The following is a 21,194-nucleotide window of genomic DNA, read 5'->3' as shown; positions in this document are numbered from 1 at the left end:
TGGCTATTGGCCTATAGTTTGATAGTTCTGTGGATGAGCTGCCTTTATGGAGTGGTATAACATAGGATATTTTCCATATTGAGGGGATTGTGGACTCTGTTATGGTTCGATTAATTAGGATTGAGACGGGGTATGCTAAGACATCTGCAGCTTTTTGCAGATATTCGGCTGGGATAAGATCTGCAGAAAGGGTAGTTGACTTTAACTTCTTCAATAAGGATGGGATGAAGGAAGTGGAGACAGGTTGGAGGTTAAAGGAGAGTAGTGTCTTGGGTATAGGATCTGTTATTGAGGAGCAGGTAGCAGATAATTGGTTGGCTAAGGACTGAATAGTCTCGGTAAAGAAACTATTAAATGTATTTGCTACTTCTTCTGGGCTTTTATCACATAATGTTCCTGGGGTAGGAGTGGAGGATTTACCTGGTTGGAGAAGATTATTTAAACCCGCCCAGAACTTTTGAGGGTTGTTTTGATGTTTATATTGTAGTTGGCAGTAATTATTTATTTTGTCAAGTGTGATGGCTTTTTTAGTCTTGTTTCTTAGCTGTTGGAATTTAATACGGTCTAGGGGTGACTTGGTTGTACACCATTTGTCCCATGCTTTGTTTCTAAATTTGATTTTAGATTTGGAGTCTTTTGTTAGCCAAGGTGCTATTTGTGTTTTAGTTTTGATTGATCTTTTTGGTGCATGAGAATCTAGTATGGTTAGAAATGTGAAGTTAAAATTTGTTACAGCCTCATCTAGGGGAAGATACTTTAGAGTTGACCAATTACAGGATTTGAGTTCCATTTGAAATTTTGTGAGGTCAAAATTTTTCTTATTTCTGACAGACCTGTAAATGGGCAGTTTAGAGCTTACTATTTTGTCTTTCCTTATGTATGTGATGAGGTGATCACTAACACCCTGACACCTACATGATAATTGCATTGGATGCTTATGCTAACCAGTGCTAGTTGTGTGGTTTTAGTAATCCATTTGCTCAATGTAGAACCTACAATGGGGAATACTGACATCTGTGCATTGAGGAACACCTGGCTGAAGGCTCTGTAGTGCACAATTGCACTACCACCATATAACTCAGATCCAGACATGTGGGCCATAACAGTGGTATGGACCATTCCAGGTGGTCGTGTACACATACTAGTAAACCAACACAGCTGAAACGGAGCAGGAAAAACGGTACTTCAAACGACCAAAAATATAAGGAAATTTATTAAAGTTTGTTAAAATAAAGTGCTTTTCGTCTGGTTTAATGACACAGACTTCTTCAGACAGTTACTTCTAAAAATGGCTTGCTATATATACACACAGTTACAAGGAGAACCCAATCAAAAGTCAAAAAGCAATTAAACAATTAAGCAATGAACTACTACATACTGTTTTTTTTAAAAAGGCAGCCACAAATTCATAGCAGCAACAAAACGTGATGCATTAGCATTTGTTACTAAAACTATTTTGTCAAAACCACACCTATTAAATTAATATAACTTTAACTTCAGAAAAGCTAAAGACAAAAATGTAATTGCATAATATTGACTATAAGAAACAGTAAAAAGTTACAAATGTTTAAACATATTTAAAAGTAATGACATTATAAAAGGATTAAGTGAATAAAAAACTAAGAAACTAAAAAATTAGTAAACACACAAGCATTTACCAGAATGAAAAGTCTACTAACAATAGACCTGTACAAACAAACTTGTCATCTACATAAACTCTTGATTTTCAAAATACTGCTTATTGAGCAGTTTTCATTGAGACCAGGGGCGTTGAAGGCATTAAGTCTAATCTGCCAAAGCAGTTCTAATTCCTCTAATTTAGAGCCTGTTGGACCACCTCTTTCACTTGCTATAACCTGGTCGATGGCCATGAATTTGAAGGAATGGTTGGGAAAAAGAGAGATATGTTTTGCTAGAGCATTGTCATGTTTATTTTTTCTAATTGCATAAGAATGCTCGTAAATGCGGTCTCGGAGACGGCGCTCCATCTTGCCTACATAAAATGCAAGACAACTTGCGCACTGGGCCAGGTAGACCACCATTTTCAAGTTGCAATTGACCCTATATTTCAAGTTGTAAGTATAGTCTTCAAGTTTGAACCTATTAGATTCTGTGATATACTTGCAAAAATTGCAACTTTGACATTTATACATACACACTACTCAACTTATAGGTCTCTTTTGACACTCAAACAAGTCTTTTAAGTTTTTTGCTCTCCTAAAAATCACTTTAGGTTTGATCCCTAATTTCTGACACAAACCCTGATCAGTCATAAGTACCGCCCAATTTTTGTATAAAATCTCAAGACAATCCCTACTGTTTGTACTTTAAGTTGTTATAAACATAGAGCTTTCGTTAAGTGGGTCAGAAATGAATTTAGACCTTTGAGAAGGATATGGGTCTAAGTCAAGAATAGTATGTTGGTCGAAGTGGACCTCATCTAGAATAGGTTTATAAATGCGTTTATCATGTTTTTGACCACTTCTTCTACAATGTTGCTGACCAAGCTGTCAGGGTATCCTCGATGGAGGAACATGTTTTTAAGAAAAGTACATTCATCAAGGAAATCCTGGTTAAGCGTAACAATACGGGCTGCTCTGACTAGTTGGCCTTTGACCACAGCTCGCTTTTGATGATACGGGTGACAGCTTGTATAATGCAAGAAAGAGTTTGAGTAAGTACTCTTTCTATGAATACTAGCTGTAAGTCTCTGAAGTTCAATGTTTTTCTTCAGCTGAATGTCCAAATAGGCAATGGACATGGTGTTAAAAGTAGATGTGAACTGGAGAAAATTAGTAGTCGCATTCAAATAATCTACAATTTGTTCACTGATTGTGGCATCACCGTCTACTACTATAAAGATGTCGTCGAGGTAGCGGGTGTAGTATAGGAACCTGTCACTAAAGCTACAATTGTTAAAGACAAAGAAGTCTTCCCAGTTGGCCATTACTGAATTAGCTACACTCACCCCACAAGGTGAACCCATGGCGACGCCAACTTGTTGTAGATAAAAGTTGTCAGCAAACATGAAGTAGTTGTTCTCAAGTATCAAGACCAATAATTCATTGACTAAAGATAACTCAACATTTTCACCTCCATTCTTTCTCATAAATTGACTGACCCATTCCAAAGCTATGTCGTGTGGTATACATGTCTACAGGTCTTTAACATCGACTGTGAGGAAGTTGTAGTTACTGCTAAAGACAAGATTTTTAATGTTGTCAAGGAAAGACCAAGAATCTTTACATATGTGGTTGATTTTCACCAAGTATTTCTGTAGAATGACATCTACCACTTTTGCACAAGGGTACATAGGTGATCTTCTACCGTCCAAGAGTGGACGCATTGGAGGGTTGACAACGTCCTTGTGCAATTTAGGAATTCCAAACAAGTAGGGAAATCTTGGGTAAGATGTACTCATGAAGTTGAAGATGTTCTGGTCAATTCGGCCTTCAATGAACATCTCTTCAATACTGTCCTTTATGGTTTTATAAGCGACATTAATTTCAGATCTCGAACTAAGTGAGTAAGAGGGACAATCCAAGAGTTGGAGCATTCTTGACTCATAATTGTCTTTGTCAAAAATAGCTAAACCCCCACCCTTGTCTGGTTTACATATTCTAACATTATTAAATCTAATGCTGTCTATACATTCCTTTTCAGCTTTAATGTTGTTAGCAAATGAAGGAAAATTATGACCAAACTTAAACTTTTGACGAATGTCAAGTTCGCATAGTTGTTCGAAAATATTTAATAATGGATGCAGTGGTGGGTTAAAGACACTTGGAATTCTATAAGGGTTTACATTAGAAGTAGAATTACCAAAGAACAATAAATTCAAGTTTAGTTTCCTAGTAAACAGTTTAATATCTAGGATAGTTCGAGCTAAATCCAACTTTTGGTTAGGGACGTACGTGTGACCTTTTGCAAAAAGTTCCACTTGGTCTTGGGTTATGTTAACTGTAGAGTAGTTGTATACTTTAAAGTCATTTTCAACATTAGTCAAAATGACCGGTAACTCTGGTGGTACCAAAAAGCTAGGACCATCTTGACAAATGACGCTACTTACAGTTAAATTTGGTACATAACCATCAAGGTGGTTGTAGTCACGTTCAGGTGGAACTGAAAGCCAAGTGAGGGTATCAGAAGAATTCGCAGCAAGGGCGACCGATGGTGAATCTAATTCCTGTATTGTTTCGTATTCCTTTTCACTACTTGGTTCGATCTGTTTGTGAATTGTTTTGGTCTCACTCCTAAAAAATTAGACGTATTAGATCTTAAATTGTAATGACAAGGAGCTTGGTTAACAAAAACACTTTCGTTTTCACTAGGCTCATTCTGTGGAGACCCCTCCAAGCTTACATCTTGGCCAAGTGAATTGTTGACCATGGGGGCTTGGTTATTCTCATAGTTGTTCCTTGTGGGTAGTGCCTGAGTGTTGTTGTTGACGCCGAGTTGAGGAGAACCTCCTGGGCGTTTCCAAACTTGCGCTTGTGGCGGAGGTGGATAGGCAGTTCCTTCACTATATGCCTTTACATCCCTGTCGATCTTTTTAGTTTTATTATTCTTAAGTTTGTCAAGATATTGGTCAATACTGACAAACAGTCTGCTATATTCATATTTGTACCGGAAAAATTGGTGGTCCGATTTAATTTTGAAATCCAAATCAGCAACTTGTTGACTTAGAGACTCCACAGACAAGGTATAGTGCCTAATCATTAATGTCAGTAAGTCAACACCCTGTTGTTGAAATAATGCTAACAAGTCTTTATGAAATGCTGAGTTCATTATTAAGCCTGTGGGATACTGGTAATGTCTCAGACCTTTAAGAATAATGTTGCTTTAAGGCACTCCTGGAAATATGAAATTTCCAGTTGAGTCTTTTTTAATTTAACCAAGAGTTTGTCTAGTAAATTCAAGTTGTACGTAATATCTATGTACACACTGTTAGTATCAGACCACTGGAGCTGTTCTGCATTCAAACTTGAAGTGAAAGAAAAATTACCGGTAATCCATTGTTTTATGTCAGGAAGACTTTCAGTGTTGTTAATATTATTGAAATGAAGATTTGTAGTTGTGGAAGGAGCTCTTGAAGAGACAGGTTCGACGTTGTTGCCATTAGTAACTGTCAAATTGCCATTAGACATTACAGGCGAGTCGAACTGTGCTGCCCCTGGTCGAATTGGTGCTGCAAGTACAGGAGCGTCATCAGAAGTAGGTAAGTGGCTGGCCGGAATACTCCTCTGCCCGCACATAAGACTCGGTCCTCCTGTCAAGCCAGCTCCAATAAAGCTCTGTAAATGTAAAGAACTATTCGTGCCATTGTTGGCTAAAACAGTTACAGGACTGCCCTGTGCAGTTGGATGAAACAAAAGCACAGTTGTTTTAGCTTGTTGGTGGTTCTCCAGTTTCACTAAACGATCAAGCAACATGTCCATACGATGCATAAGAGAGTCCAAAATGTTGTTACAGTTTCTATCAAGACTGTCATTGTGACAGGAAGGTCTAACCACGATGGGCGATGTAACAACACTGGGTGGATTATTTAGTATTTCTGGTGTGTTCATGAATGTTGTATCACCTTCACTGACTCTTGTTTCTTGTTCTGCTCTGACTAGTTGGCCTTTGACCAAGCTGTCACCCGTATCATCAAAAGCGAGCTGTGGTCAAAGGCCAACTAGTCAGAGCAGCCCGTATTGTTACGCTTAACCAGGATTTCCTTGATGAATGTACTTTTCTTAAAAACATGTTCCTCCATCGAGGATACCCTGACAGCTTGGTCAGCAACATTGTAGAAGAAGTGGTCCAAAAACATGATAAACGCATTTATAAACCTATTCTAGATGAGGTCCACTTCGACCAACATACTATTCTTGACTTAGATCCATATCCTTCTCAAAGGTCTAAATCCATTTCTGACCCACTTAACGAAAGCTCTATGTTTATAACAACTTACAGTACAAACAGTAGGGATTGTCTTGAGATTTTATACAAAAATTGGGCGGTACTTATGACTGATCAGGGTTTGTGTCAGAAATTAGTGATCAAACCTAAAGTGATTTTTAGGAGAGCAAAAAACTTAAAAGACTTGTTTGAGTGTCAAAAGAGACCTATAAGTAGAGTAGTGGGTATGTATAAATGTCAAAGTTGCAATTTTTGCAAGTATATCACAGAATCTAATAGGTTCAAACTTGAAGACTATACTTACAACTTGAAATATAGGGTCAATTGCAACTTGAAAATGGTGGTCTACCTGGCCCAGTGCGCAAGTTGTCTTGCATTTTATGTAGGCAAGACGGAGCGCCATTTCCAAGACCGCATTTACGAGCATTCTTATGCAATTAGAAAAAATAAACATGACAATGCTCTAGCAAAACATATCTCTCTTTTTCCCAACCATTCCTTCAAATTCATGGTCATCGACCAGGTTATAGCAAGTGAAAGAGGTGGTCCAACAGGTTTTAAATTAGAGGAATTAGAACTGCTTTGGCAGATTAGACTTAATGCCTTCAACGCCCCTGGTCTCAATGAAAACTGCTCAATAAGCAGTATTTTGAAAATCAAGAGTTTATGTAGATGACAAGTTTGTTTGTACAGGTCTATTGTTAGTAGACTTTTCATTCTGGTAAATGCTTGTGTGTTTACTAATTTTTTAGTTTCTTAGTTTTTTATTCACTTAAGCCTTTTATAATGTCATTACTTTTAAATATGTTTAAACATTTGTAACTTTTTACTGTTTCTTATAGTCAATATTATACAATTACATTTTTGTCTTTAGCTTTTCTGAAGTTAAAGTTATATTAATTTAATAGGTGTGGTTTTGACAAAATAGTTTTAGTAACAAATGCTAATGCATCACTTTTTGTTGCTGCTATGAATTTGTGGCTGCCTTTTTAAAAAACAGTACGTAGTAGTTCATTGCTTAATTGTTTAATTACTTTTTGCCTGTTGATTGGGTTCTCCTTGTAACTGTGTGTATATATAGCAAGCCAATTTAGAAGTAACTGTCTGAAGAAGTCTGTGTCATTAAACCAGACGAAAAGCACTTTATTTTAACAAACTTTAATAAATTTCCTTATATTTTTGGTCGTTTGAAGTACCGTTTTTCCTGCTCCGTTTCAGCTGGGTTGGTTTACTAGTTCATGTTTAATTTACTTGTCTTCTTAGTTTTTTTGGTGGTGTACACATATTCATAAAGACTACTCACATGTTAAGACCACTACTCCGACATAATGCATCACAGATGAGTCAGGTATAGGTGACAGTGGCAAATGCTGCATTCTAGGTTGTATCCTCATATACATCCACCACCTTGTTCCCAGACTACCAACACACATCCAAATGTGGTATAACATAGTATGATAGACCACCAGATAACCCTTGATTGGTGGACTATACCCAGACCTACATCAACTGTGCAAAGTACCCATGTACAGACACAGCTGCATAATATGTTATGAAATGCAAAAATGCCACTGTTTCTAACCAGCTCAGTTGTATACATACCAGGGTCCCTCAGATGTTGTCAGCATTAACACGGTCGATTGTTGCTGTACACCAGTAGACAACAGCCTCATGGTTGGATATGACCTAACTGTACCTGCCCTGGATATGTACATCCCACACTCATACAACATAAATGACATTACCATAGCTTTCGTTATCCTTTCTACATACAGGTGGCTATAGTCATTACACACATGCACATGGCAGATAGCATGCCATAACAGTACATAAGGTTTGATATCTATGTTGACAGAGGCAATATTCCCTCAATACTGGACACACATGGCACCTATCATATCATACAACATCCCATGAGGCATTTATGTCTTTAGACATGTCCATTTAATGCAATGCCTACAAACATACCCAAATAACAGGACCATAGGACCTACACAAGGCCAGTATTGACAGACTCAGGCAAATCCAGCTCTGCTTTGTATGTTCCTGAGTAGTCACAGGTGATACGTTCATGACATGTACAGCCATGTGTGGCCACAGCTCCTACATATACCCCATGTCAACAATTGCAAGCCATGCATGCTGTGTGCTGTCTGGACATTAGCCTTAGTACCACAATAGCCAGTACATGCTGGGGTGAGATGTTTACAAGCCACAGACATCGCACATGCTTGAATGAGTGTACTGCCTAGCTCTAACAGAGCACATTGCTGGCACTCTTCCAGTAAACATGAGGTGTGTGTGGCAAATATGATGTGCTCACTGTTGACCATTACAGTGCCCTGGCTTCACCATGGCAGTGTCAAGTAACAGTTTGTAGGAGCATGACATGGAATAATGCTGTGTGTGTCTCACTGATATGTGCTGTTGTAATATATGTACACTTGGCTACTCGGTGAAAGTGGTGGTGTCCTATCAGTACATGAATACAACATCCATTATGGTGTAATGCTCTGCTATGTTTCACACATGGCATGGGGAAGGTGTGGAATGTATCCTCTTGACCTGCTAGTGCACTTACTGATGTAGACCGCATATGTGTACATGTATTGATGTTTGTATAGATTCCATGTGTGTGCAGTGTCTGATTTCTGAAGGTGACTGTTGTCTTAGTACATCATGCTGTTGCAATACAGCCTCAACATTGCCAACTGTATATGGTGATATGCTCTAAATACAGTAAGCCATACATGAGGTATGGACAGATGTTTGGACATGACTACTAAGTGGTGGGGCTTCTTTGCAGATGAATGACTACTGAAGACAGCTCAATGGTGTGTTACAACCAGTCCTACAATAACCTGTGTAACTGTTAAGGTCAGGTTTTGTTAATTGAAGTGGAAGACAGACAATGTAGAATGCTGTAAGAGTGACACTGTAGGCAAACCTCATGACACCTGTAACAGTAATACCTCCCCTGTGCATATATTGTGCATATATCAGCACAGTTGGCAAAGGAAAGAGTCAGTAAGCATTGTACTGGATGTGATAGTGCTATACTTCTGTAGTACCTATCATGAGATAGGCAGGTGTTTGATTCACAGTACTGGCACATGTGGGTGTGTGTCCATATATGTCACGTATGGTTGGGAATACATCCCACATGTTATCACTCTCCTGAACACTGTTGTTGACACCAGTACAGAGTGAAGTGTAGAAAGAAAGGCATATAGGCAGGTGGTTAAACCTCACACATGTAAAGTGTCTGTATGTGTGTGACATAGGTGTATATCTTTGTGAATGCCACAGTGTGTGTGTGTGTGTGTGTGTGTGTGTGTGTGTGTGTGTGTGTGTGTGTGTGTGTGTGTGTGTGTGTGTGTGTATGGCTGTCCGTGTGTATGGCTGCCTGGTCCCTGGAGTGAGGCTGTATTTTACCATAGTGAAATGTTAATGACCCCCCCCCCATCCACTCAATGCACTCTAGCATCCCTGTTGATATCATCAATTGTAGACAGGCATTCTAACCACCTGTTAACATGTACACCCTGGGGTGTGACCTGTTGTTACATAGCCTACTGATGAACCTCCCCCTCCTTACATGCACTCACTGCACTGTAGTATCCCTGTTGATGTCCTCGATCTTAGGCCATTCCAACTACCTGTACATGTGTAATCTCTGTGGTGCATCTTGTAATTGTGTTGTACTATAATGATGATATGCACATAGGTAGGGGTCCTCATCCAAACACTGGCAACTGTGTGTGTGTGTGTGTGTGTGTGTGTGTGTGTGTGTGTGTGTGTGTGTGTGTGTGTGTGTGTGTGTGTGTGTCAGAGTGTGTGTTACTGTGTCTGTGAATCCCTGAGTGTGTGGGTGTGTCTGTGTTTGCATGCTGTCATGACAGTGGGTATTACTGCTTCCCAATTAGAAGCCACTATTTCCACTGGCCTTTACCCTTGTCATCCAGCATACCACTCTTTTACCTCCTCCACACTCCAGGTAACTATACCTGAGATGTCACCCACTATGGATGTGATGGCTCTGAACACAGTAGCTTACTACACAGCTATCATGTTCTTGGATCATTAGAACAGTAAACATAATTGAAACATGGGAGAATATAACTGTCATGTGGAAGCTACAAAGTGCATGCAGGTATTGTCATACTGAGCTGTGGGTAGTCAACATGTATATATGGGACACCTGCAAACACCAACATCCCCTGGCACATGCAACTACACCTGAAAGAGGAAGGCAGAACATCAAGATCAATATGCTGTTAGTGTTGTTACACATGATACATACTGTCAAATGTACAAAATGCATTCTAAAACTGTAATACATGGTATGTCTAATGCCTGTCAACACTACTCAACAATATTAATCTACAATTGTCTACCTAGTATGTTCACCCTGTACATTAGACCATATGAACATATCCCTGCACCGATGGTGGGATGACGGGATGCGGCACAGGCATCATCATATGCACAGGGTGACAATGTTTGCCAGAGTCCTAGGCTGTGCCATTGAATGGCATCATGTGTGTGTTAGGGCCTGTGATATCATTGGGCATGTGTGGATGTTATGCGTGTGTGTGTTGAGGTTCCCTACATTTGTTTCCAGTGTGTGTGTATGCATGCACACAGGTCTGGCATGTGGCTGGCCTACACAGGGGTATTATTGACAGCTGCAGACTGTACAAGGCAGGTGTCACAGTTCACGATGTCCAGCCACAGCCATGTGACCTGCGCCTGCCAGGGGTTGCACAGGCACTGCCAGGCAGAGGTCCAGATTGGGTACTGTCTGATGACGCATGTCTACTGGAACCATGTCCCTGTTAGGACCATCCAGGACCATGTGCACATGGCATGCTGTGTCCTGGTGTGGACTGCACAGCACCAGCTGCACTGCTGCTGCTACCGCCACTATGGGAGCGGGCATGTGCAGTAACATATTCACGTAGACCTTCAACAGGTGATGTAGCTGACCTACGTCCACGTGCCTGATGCCTCACTCCAACCAGATGTTCCAGTGCAGACATTTCACGCTCTAGGATTGACATGCCATGGTCAAGGACTCCCACCATGTCACCCAATCATCTATCCATAACATCTGCAAGATGATGATGAGCATTTGCAAGTGCCTGGATGTTGTCAGTTATTGAACGGACAGCAGCCCTCTGAATCCTCAGACCTTCTCTGTTGTGTCATTCAGCACGTGCCTGTGCCTCCATTTCAGCCCAAAATATGCATCTGATGCCTCCAGCTGATGTGCTTTGTCTCACAGGGACATGTTGGCCATTGGTCCTCCTAGGAGCAGCACTGGGCACATGCCTGTGTGAGATATCACCAGTCTGTTGACTGGGATCATGGTGTGCAGGCAAACCTTCCATAGTCTCCACACTTCCCTGTTCCATGCTACCACCCACCAACTGTCCTTCCTCTATGGCCAGTGGTGATGGGGTATGTGCAGGCAGGAGAACTGTGTGCGAGGATGAGGGGGAGACAGGGGGAATGGCAACCAATGGCACAGATTCAGCCCCTGACAACCCTGCCTGTGCCTCAATCATACTATCATCATCACTGCTAGAGTCTGTGGGGACACTAACATCAGGTGGAATGCAGGAGGGCAATGCACCTACATCAACACCTGCGAGGGGAAAACAAGAACTGTACATTACAAGTTATACCAGACAGACACAGACACACAGACAGACAGACACAGACAGACACACATAGACACACATAGACACACACAGACAGACATGCAGACAGACACGCAGACAGAGACAGACAGAGACAGAGACAGACACACACAGACACACAGACAGAGACAGACACACAGACAGTGAAAGACAGAAACAGACAGAAACAGACAGAAACAGACAGACACAGACACACAGAGACAAACACAGACACACAGACAGAGACAGACACACACAGACAGAGACAGACAGAGACAAACACACACAGACATACAGACATACATGCTACATGCAGGTGATATGGCAGATGCCATTCAGCTTAGACAATTATAGTTTCAGCTTAGACAATTATAGTGGTAGTTATCATACATCCTTGAGTTGCACACAACAGCATGCATGTATTATAGCAGATGGCATGCACCTTACACAATTATAGTGGTGGTTAGCATGCATACCTGTATTGCACCATTTGTGTTAGTAGCCTATGCCCCATACCTGCAATACAATGCATGCTCTTTGCACCATTGCACCGCACTGCCATGGTGTGTGCAACATACACCACATGTTAACAGACCATCGCTGACCTGTGTACATCTGCCACTGATGCTTTGTATTGGCCACCACCCCTATGTGTGAGGACATGAGCAGTAGGGTATGTCTACTGCATACTATGTTTGCCTGAGCCCTAGCTTGCATATCTCCCCCAAAGCAGTGCATGTCTGTTCAACATTATTCCAACTACCCCTGAGCTGAGTCTAGACATTGTGCATGTGGCTGTACACACATGATTGACATGGCTGTCCCTACTTTGCAATGGTGCCACAGACCAGCACAGGTTTACAGTACACAGGCCTGCTGTGTGGTGTATGACCTTGCCAATCACATGTAGTATGACATGTCTTCTGCTGACATGTTGAATGACATGCATACATGTGTAACACAATGGTGTCCTTTCCAATCTACAGTACGGTAATGGTGTCCCAATGCAGGGACGTGTTATACTAACATGGGCCTTCAGCTGATGCAATGTTGTCTGTCCACCCTACAAATATGCAGGGACATACTGCACATTGAGCTGATGTGCATAGCCATTGCAGGGCATCATGTGGCTTCACAATTGCTATACAGTGTGAGCTACTGAAACAGTTCATAGCCATGACTATGTTCACATACAATACATATCTAATGTGGAATGTGACCCATGTCACTGAGGTGTATACACACTAAACCCTAATGTGGAATGTGTGACACAGGTCACAGAAATGTATATGGATGACACCCCTGCACATCTGCAACCATATTACTGATGCCTGGCAACTATGCCCACACATGGCTAACTTAGCAGTACTCTATGTCCCACATGCCATCTGTGTACCTCACACACATGAGGAGCAGGCATGACAGTGATGTCTGAAATTTGGATACTGTATAGGTGAATGCTTCTGTGTCATGACACACTCAAGATGATGAAGACATGTTATGTGGGGGTTTCATGTTATGCCTACACAAGCTGTGCACAGGCCTGTATGATGTTTAGTGTTTCACATCTGCAATATCACCATTACACAACAGCCATAGTTGTATTGTGTCGAGCCAATGTGCAACAGGGTGTACACACATGTACATCACTTCTACTGTGTGTGTTGCTTCATGTTTCTGGCCATCCTCCATGGCCATGTGTACACATGTTCTGTCCAATAGTTGTGATGGCCATCTTATTTCACATGTCAGTGTTATCCCATATGACATACACCCATAGATGTCATATGCTCCACTAAGGACAGGGTTATGCAGACAAAGGGTGGTATGTATGGGATGTGAGACATGTTTTGCAGGATAGCTGAGCAGTGTTGCAGTCAGCCCACTACATGTCATGGACATGTCAGATAGCACATGACATTGTGTGACATTCATAGCAAGAGTATACTCCACAAGGGTGTATCCTGTGGGCCAGTCATACTCCAGCTCCAACACATTTAGTGTGTGCACACATATGCTCTCTGTACAGTATTGTTTGTATTCCCAACATGTGTAATGCTATGTAGTACCTGTCCCTACAGTGGAACACACCTCCACCATTGTATTCACTGTTGTCCACACATCCGGCAATGGCAGTTTGGAAGGTTTAGTGTAGGTGTTTCATATAGTCCTCAATTGTTTCACATAGATAAACACTGTGATGCATTGCAGATCTGACCAGTGTCCATTAACAGGACCACCATACATTATGTGTACGTGTGTTATGGCAGATAGCATGCAATTAATATGGTCCATGCATTATCAAGCCTGGTAAATAATAACAATCTCACCTGATACAGGCTGCTGTTGCTGATAAATGCCAGAGGTACCTAAACAGGAGTGTCACAGCAGTAAGATCATTATCCACACCTGTGTGATAGCTACAGGGTGCAATGTCCATGTTAGCACATAAGCCAATACAATACACTATACTATGGAGTATGCACATCTGTGCATACATAGAGTAGCGGACTATAGTATGTGAAATGTGTGCATACATGCCTTGCATATAATGTTACATTACATATTGTACAGTAACTCATGTAACTATGTGAATTATAGCTGTGTTTTAAGTGGTAGTGACTTACTAGGCAACTCCAGGCTCGGTGGTTGAGAGGCACCCACCTCCACAATACCAGCTAAAGCTTGTGGATGGAGGTCTGCAGGTGTCCCCAGGTCGGCCAGTAGCTCCTCGGTATGTGTGAGTGGGGGCTGGGTGAGTGGCCCCCCACCTGTTGCACCTTATTCCCTGGCGACTGCATTAGCATGCTGTTTTGCCCATCTTATGAGGTCAGTGCAGTGTTGGCACACCTGCTGATAGGTGCGATTGTGACCACCAACATCATTTACCCTCCTGCAGAGTTCCTCCCACAGGACATCCCGCTGCTGTGCATCATACGGCACATGGCTGAAGAGCATTGTGTGGTTGTCGAGGAGGTATGGGACAAGGACCTCATCCTCCAAGCGGCTGTATGCTGGCAGTCTGCTACGTGGCATACCTGGAAGACATAATGATGGAGACAGGTCACAGTAACTCACAGAGAAGTACAGCAGTACAGCTGAACATACATGTGTATCACATTTATTAAGATTACAAATACGTCTTTGCAATTCTACATGACACTAACACCGCTGACATGTATAAGTCACACACATTTGACACTTACTGGTGATGTGATGTTATCTCCATATATGTGCGTGTCATGTGATGACATTGCACATACACCATGTGGATGTTGTCTTGATGTGGGCATGTCTGTTTGCCTGTACTGGTGTCTTTACCTATCAGCACATGCCTGGATGTGTTCACATTAATGCAATTGACCTTAATGCTGTGTATATGTCACATATATAGACATACATAGCCATTAGGGACATGACCTATGACCCTGCAGACTTGCAATCATGTTGTGTTTTGCCATATACATCTGCATGGCACTGTACAGCTGTGTAGCATCCTGCCATGTATTGCCTGTGTTGCACATGTGTAAAACATGGGACAATAGCTAGCCTGATGGTATTTGCAAGGTTGGATATCAACTATAGCATGTATGGTCATAGTGATCTAGTAGGCTATATGCCCTGGGCCATTTATGAGCCTAGGCAGACAGGTTACCTAGCTGTAGGCAACAGACAGGTAAGTTTCAGTGGCCAGTTCAAGCAGTGCCACAGAACTGATCCACAGGGTTACTGATATATTTGGCATGCGGTCATCACACCATGTCACAGAGAAGGGCGATGTGCAGCTTTGCTGGACAGGGATGCATAGTATGGCAAGAGTATGTTAAGAGTATGGTACAGAGATCTGTCAGGCATGTTGTGATCCTTGTACTAGAAAGGTGGATGTCCATGAATTATGTGCTTATTTTGGATCAGGATGTGCTAAGTGTAGCAGGTCCAACACCTCTGGGTTGGACATGGCTTTATTCAAGGTAAGCTGCATGCTACATAGTGCAGCTAGGGATTCGGAAGGGCAGTGTAGGCCATCTACACATGGGCAAAAACCCTTAAAGGAAATATGTGAGCTATTATGGGTCACATGGGTGTTGAGTATGGCTGAGCAATTATCTTTATATTCCTGGATGGCATCCTGTCATGATTAGGGGTGCCACATACTACTACATGTCTGGTGTGGTGAAGTAACTATCAAAGGAAAGTACTGTCCAGCTGCATCCCATACACACAATTGCCATTATGTTGACCACTGCCTAGGTGGTAGTTAATGGGTACAGGGTTTGTAACATAGGGGATGACAATGCACTACTTAGCTGTCAGATTGTGTCCATACATCACACACCACACATCTGACACACTAAGGCCCTTCTGTATGTTGAACACAGCACACATTGAGTCGACTATTGCACCTAGTTCATAGTCATTTGCAAACATCAATAGGCTGATGCCTTCTGTGTTAGTCTGTGTGGTATAGATAACAAAGAGAGGGAGTACCAGGAATGACTCCTGTATTACTGTGGCTGGCACTGGTTTGATGTGTGTGTATTAGTCAGACACCTTCTGTAGTGTTGGTCCTGCCAGCAGTCCAGTTGCCAACCACTTCTGTGACATAAGAATATACACCTAGTTTACTCAGTGTAGCTGGAATACTGTATGGGTGATGGTGTCCTACGACCTAGCAAGGTCATGATATGCAGTGTGAATCAACTCTACGGTCATCTACATCTGTACTGAGTACATCAAATACCTTGATCACGGTTCATGGCCGTACAGACCAGACTCAGCAGGGTAGTTGTGCACTATGCCCCATTATCAAGGGTGTCTCCCCCTTTGTGGGGTGTGATAACTGCTGCTGTGCACCATTCGGTGTGTACACAGCCTGACATGGAGCTATGATTGAACATGATGTGTATTTGGATAGCTGACTGTTCTTACATTTGTGTAGGATACACCCCGGGATGTTGACAGGTCCCATGAAAGCTGTATGTATGGCTTCAGAGAGTGCAGCTTGTACCTGCATAGTCATTCATACAGGGGCCTTGTAGTGTACATGGATATATTACTACATGTACCTGTTGGGGGAGGAGGTAGGAGTGGGTTTAGGTTCTCCAAGAACCTATCTGGATGAATGGGTGCTATTTCTGTAGGTGCAGTACTTCCCATGCCATAGTGCTGTGCAGCACGGCAGGTGTTGTCGTTGCCGTTATGATTAATTACACAGCTATGGTATGCTCTGTGCTTGGCCTCATAATATGTGGCTGATTAGTTTCACAGTAGCTTTGTGTGGTTATATATGGTGTATCTACATCTTACTGAGGCTGACCAGGGATCACCTACACTTATGTGGGTTCACTCTTGCAACAGTTACTACCTTCTGTGGTACAGTTTAAAGCATGGCACCACCAGTTTGCCTTTTTGTTTGTGTTGGGTTGAATACTGGTTCTGTTTCAATGGCACAATCACTGCACATATGTGACTGCTTAAGGTTCATTTGTGTAGGATTCAGCATTTGCACATTCATTGTCCATCTGCATGGGTGCCATGAGGGTCACCACTCTGCTCTTAGGAAACATAACATTGGCATTGGAGACTAACTATGTGTAGCATACTGTTTGTGTGACTACTGTGATCCAAGTCAGTGGGGTCAATGGAATCCAACATGCATTGAGCGCAGGTGTTGGTACATGAGAAGTCTTCCCAGTTCATAATGGAATAGTTGAGAGAAGCCATTATTATGGTTCTGTCTCAGACCTAATCTTCCCCATTACAGCACATTATGACAGTTGGGAAGTCCGCGGCCTGGTGGGTGATCTGTCTCAAGGTGCATTTTGAATTCCACTTTGGCACAAAGGTAGTTGCTCAGCATAATGCATCTGAAGTTATGCAAGTGCAACTAGCGTGGGGGTGTACATATCCTTCACAAATATGGACACACCTGCGGCCTTTGTGTTCCAATAAAGGATAATGGGCAAGAGGTGAGGTATGTGTTATAACATGGTCATGCAGGTGTGCTCTCCGGAGCATTGAAACATGTCTCAGCCACTGCACAGATATGTCCTCCATGTTAGGGATTGACATATGTGTGTCCGTATAGTGTTTCTGACATATATCATTGTGTAGCGAGACCCACAGTTTATTGCTTGGCTGTCCCTGTAACAGCAGTGGACCTTCACTTGAACCGTGCATGATGAAGGCACTGTAGGGGAAGCATGATCCCTAGGCAGTATCCAGATTCCCATGGGTGACAGGTGCAGGCCCTGTCTGGCAAAGCATCATGGTCTGTCAACCATGTTATCCCAGGACGACAGATACTGGATACCCTTTGACTTGCACCACTACACTAGACAATTGTGGAATACAATCCTTTTGTCCATGTACTGCAGTATCATTCTGGTCAATGGCAGCATGCTACCCAGGCCTTGGGACATACCTGCATGGGCTACAAGACCTGACACTTCCTACATGTGTTTCCATGCAGTCCAGGCTACTGCATCACAGGTCCTGCACAACAACAAGGAATATGCCAGAGCAATATGTGTAGTTCAAAAGGTGGTCTGAGTTTATGGGTATGTGACTAATCATGGCAGACAGGCAGCTGACAGTATGTATGCCCTCATATAGGTTGGTGTGTAACATAGTGCTAAAGTTTGCATTCACAAATGAGTACTGTTGGGCATGTTTCTGGTCACATGTTCTGAGGTGTGGCACAATTATGCAAACTATGTCATACAGTTTGTGTATTTCGGTGTCTGTCTCTTCCTGCTTGGGGGGGTCACTTGTTTAGACAGATACTTATACGCATCTGTGAATGTGTGTGATTTCTGGTAGTGTGTGTGGGTCTCCTTACTGTGTTCTGGTAAGGGTGTGTGTTGGTTGTGTTGATGAGCTGCATATGTTAACCTACACCTCATGACTTTCCAGTCCAGTCATGGCTGTAGACTGGGCTTCCTCCCAGCTTACCCTTGTAGTTGCATCCCAAACAATGTGTGGGGTATGGTGTTAGGTGGGTTTGGCAGTGTACATGGCACAGAGATTACATTCCCCCAGGGTGGCCACATACACAAAGCTAACATTAGTAAACACCAGTAGCTGACTAGTGGACATGCCTGTATGAGCATTCAGTACTACAAGTACCAAGTACTGTATTTAGTTTACTTATTGCTTATGAAGATGTTTTAGACAGTGATGCTCACATGTAAATATTTGTGTTATGGACGTGACAACACTGGCTATCACGGAAACATTATCGCTACCTTTAGCAGCAATCCTCCTCTGAGGAGCACATCACATCCTGTTAGTTGATTACAGATGATGCAAATGTTTACAGATCTGTTTCCTTCTCTGGGTATATACTCACATATCCACCTGGACCATGAGCTCTGTTGGGCACAGACACCCACTCTCCAAACAGAGTCATGTATCAATAGACTCTGCTGCCACTACCAACATGATCAGGATATTATCAGATTGGGTGGCTAGAACTTCCCAGTCTCATCCAGTATAACCTGCTGGTCAGGGCTAACAAAATCCTCTATAACCCAGTTAACACACCAGCCCTTCAAAATATTATCACCCCCACAACAATCCAAGACTGCTTCGATCTTCGAACAAACTTCTAATTCAGACAATCAAAATCAACAATGCCGCTGGAGATGCCCTCTTTGCTAATGCTGCAGGCAGAGCCTGGAACTTACTTCCAGGTGATATTACTTTGCTCTCCTCCCTAGACAATTTAAAATTAAACTCAAACAACATAAGGCATTTAACTGGCTTTGCCACTGCAACAAGCCCGGGTAACTCTCAACATGAATGTGAATAACCCAAATAACTATTTTTTGTTAATTTTCTCCTGACTATAACCAGGTGTATCTCATGTCTGTCTATGTATTAATTGGTAATACCACTTATGTACTCTTGTTTTACTTGTATTATTGTATCTGATAACTTGGAGCTTATCTCTCCGTGCCTCCACTGAAAATGGACATGGCTCCAGTTGGACTATCCCGGTCAACAAATGTAAATATAATCAGATAGTGTGAGCCATCACCTATGAAGCAACTATTACACATGGGCAGCTGTCTCCTACATCTTACGCTTCTACTGCAGATGTTACACTGGATTTAAAAATTATATGCAACCTGTTTCATTACCAGTGCTGTGCACTACCTTACATACAGTATGTGCAATCAGCTGTTAGGTTGGCAATAAGAGGTTGGGCTACACAAACCTGGTAGTTCAACCAGTGTGTCTGTACTCTCAATATCCACTCTATGTAGGTGTGCACATAGCCATTTGGCCCAGCCCTGTAACAAGGGTCACTACACATTTGCATAACATGTACACATGCACAGCTGTTATTGCTTGCAAACAATCCTAGAGAGGTCCAGTCCTGTAACAAGGGTCACTACACATTTGCATAACATGTACACATGCACAGCTGTTATTGCTTGCAAACGATACTAGAGAGGTGGATGTTACATGTGTTATGTGCATGGATAGTTACCTGGCTCTTCCAATTATCTTTGCTATCATGCTGCTAAACTGTCAGATGAATACAAATGATATGTATCCTGTCATTGAGTATTGTAATTGCCTATAGTCATAACTACTGTTTGCATAACATAACAGAACTGCTATGTCGAATAGAATACAGATCTGCCTAGAATACTGCACATTGCACAGTTATTGGCACAATATCCCACAATGCACACCATATTTGCACGGTAAGCCCACCTTTAACATGTTCATCTTACTAATACACACATACATATGTCGACTGTTACAATATAGCGAAATATACTATCCCCTGTTATAGCACATACTTGTTGGACCAATCCTGACACTGACAGTGACAGGAAGTGAATTGGTGGGTTCCAGGCCCATATCATCCCTTGTGGTGTATGCGGAGTTTGCTGTGTGACCTACAGCAGTACACATATAGAATACTACAAGCATTACTACTGCTCAACAATACATCGCTACAAGATAGCTATTTCCACCATATGCATTGATTACACTGTAATTCTTACAGAACAGGTACTACATACACAGACATACTACATGTTATACATTCCTTCTTAGTAATTGGAGGTGTTATTGACTAGTATAATACTCATTTTCAGTTCGTTTTTCAGTGTTTTGTACTGTCCTACAGGTAGATACAGATGGTTTGAATGTGTGACAAGGCAACCTTTTATAGTTACAGATCAGTAACATGTGCTATCCCGATAACCAATTGGTGTTCCTAAGTAGCTAATTACATGCACATCAGCTGCGCTGCTACTGCCTTAGCCAATACCATGGCTACAGTGGAGTATAATTGAGTACTCCACTTGGGCATTATCCCTTTCCCTTACTTGTAAGAAAGACAGCATGGAAGTGTTGTTTGGAATCTATTGCAACAGCTGTATGGAGACGAACAGTAGTATATTGTGTGTAATGCCTAGAGGATTTGGTCTAAATGTGAGTACTGCTGTTATATTTCAGAACATTGCTACTTGTGCAGGGTTTGTCTGTACCTAATACTTCTGCATATGTTTAAGTCTGGACAGGTTGTTTGACCAGCTCAAGGCTGCATTGCTATGCATATAATGTTAGGGGGTTTACAGTGTG

Source organism: Protopterus annectens, chromosome 12.part0, assembly GCF_019279795.1.
Source record: "Protopterus annectens isolate FY-2018-M chromosome 12.part0, PAN1.0, whole genome shotgun sequence".
Classification (NCBI taxonomy): Eukaryota; Metazoa; Chordata; order Ceratodontiformes; family Protopteridae; genus Protopterus; species Protopterus annectens.
This window is presented reverse-complemented; position numbering follows the sequence as displayed.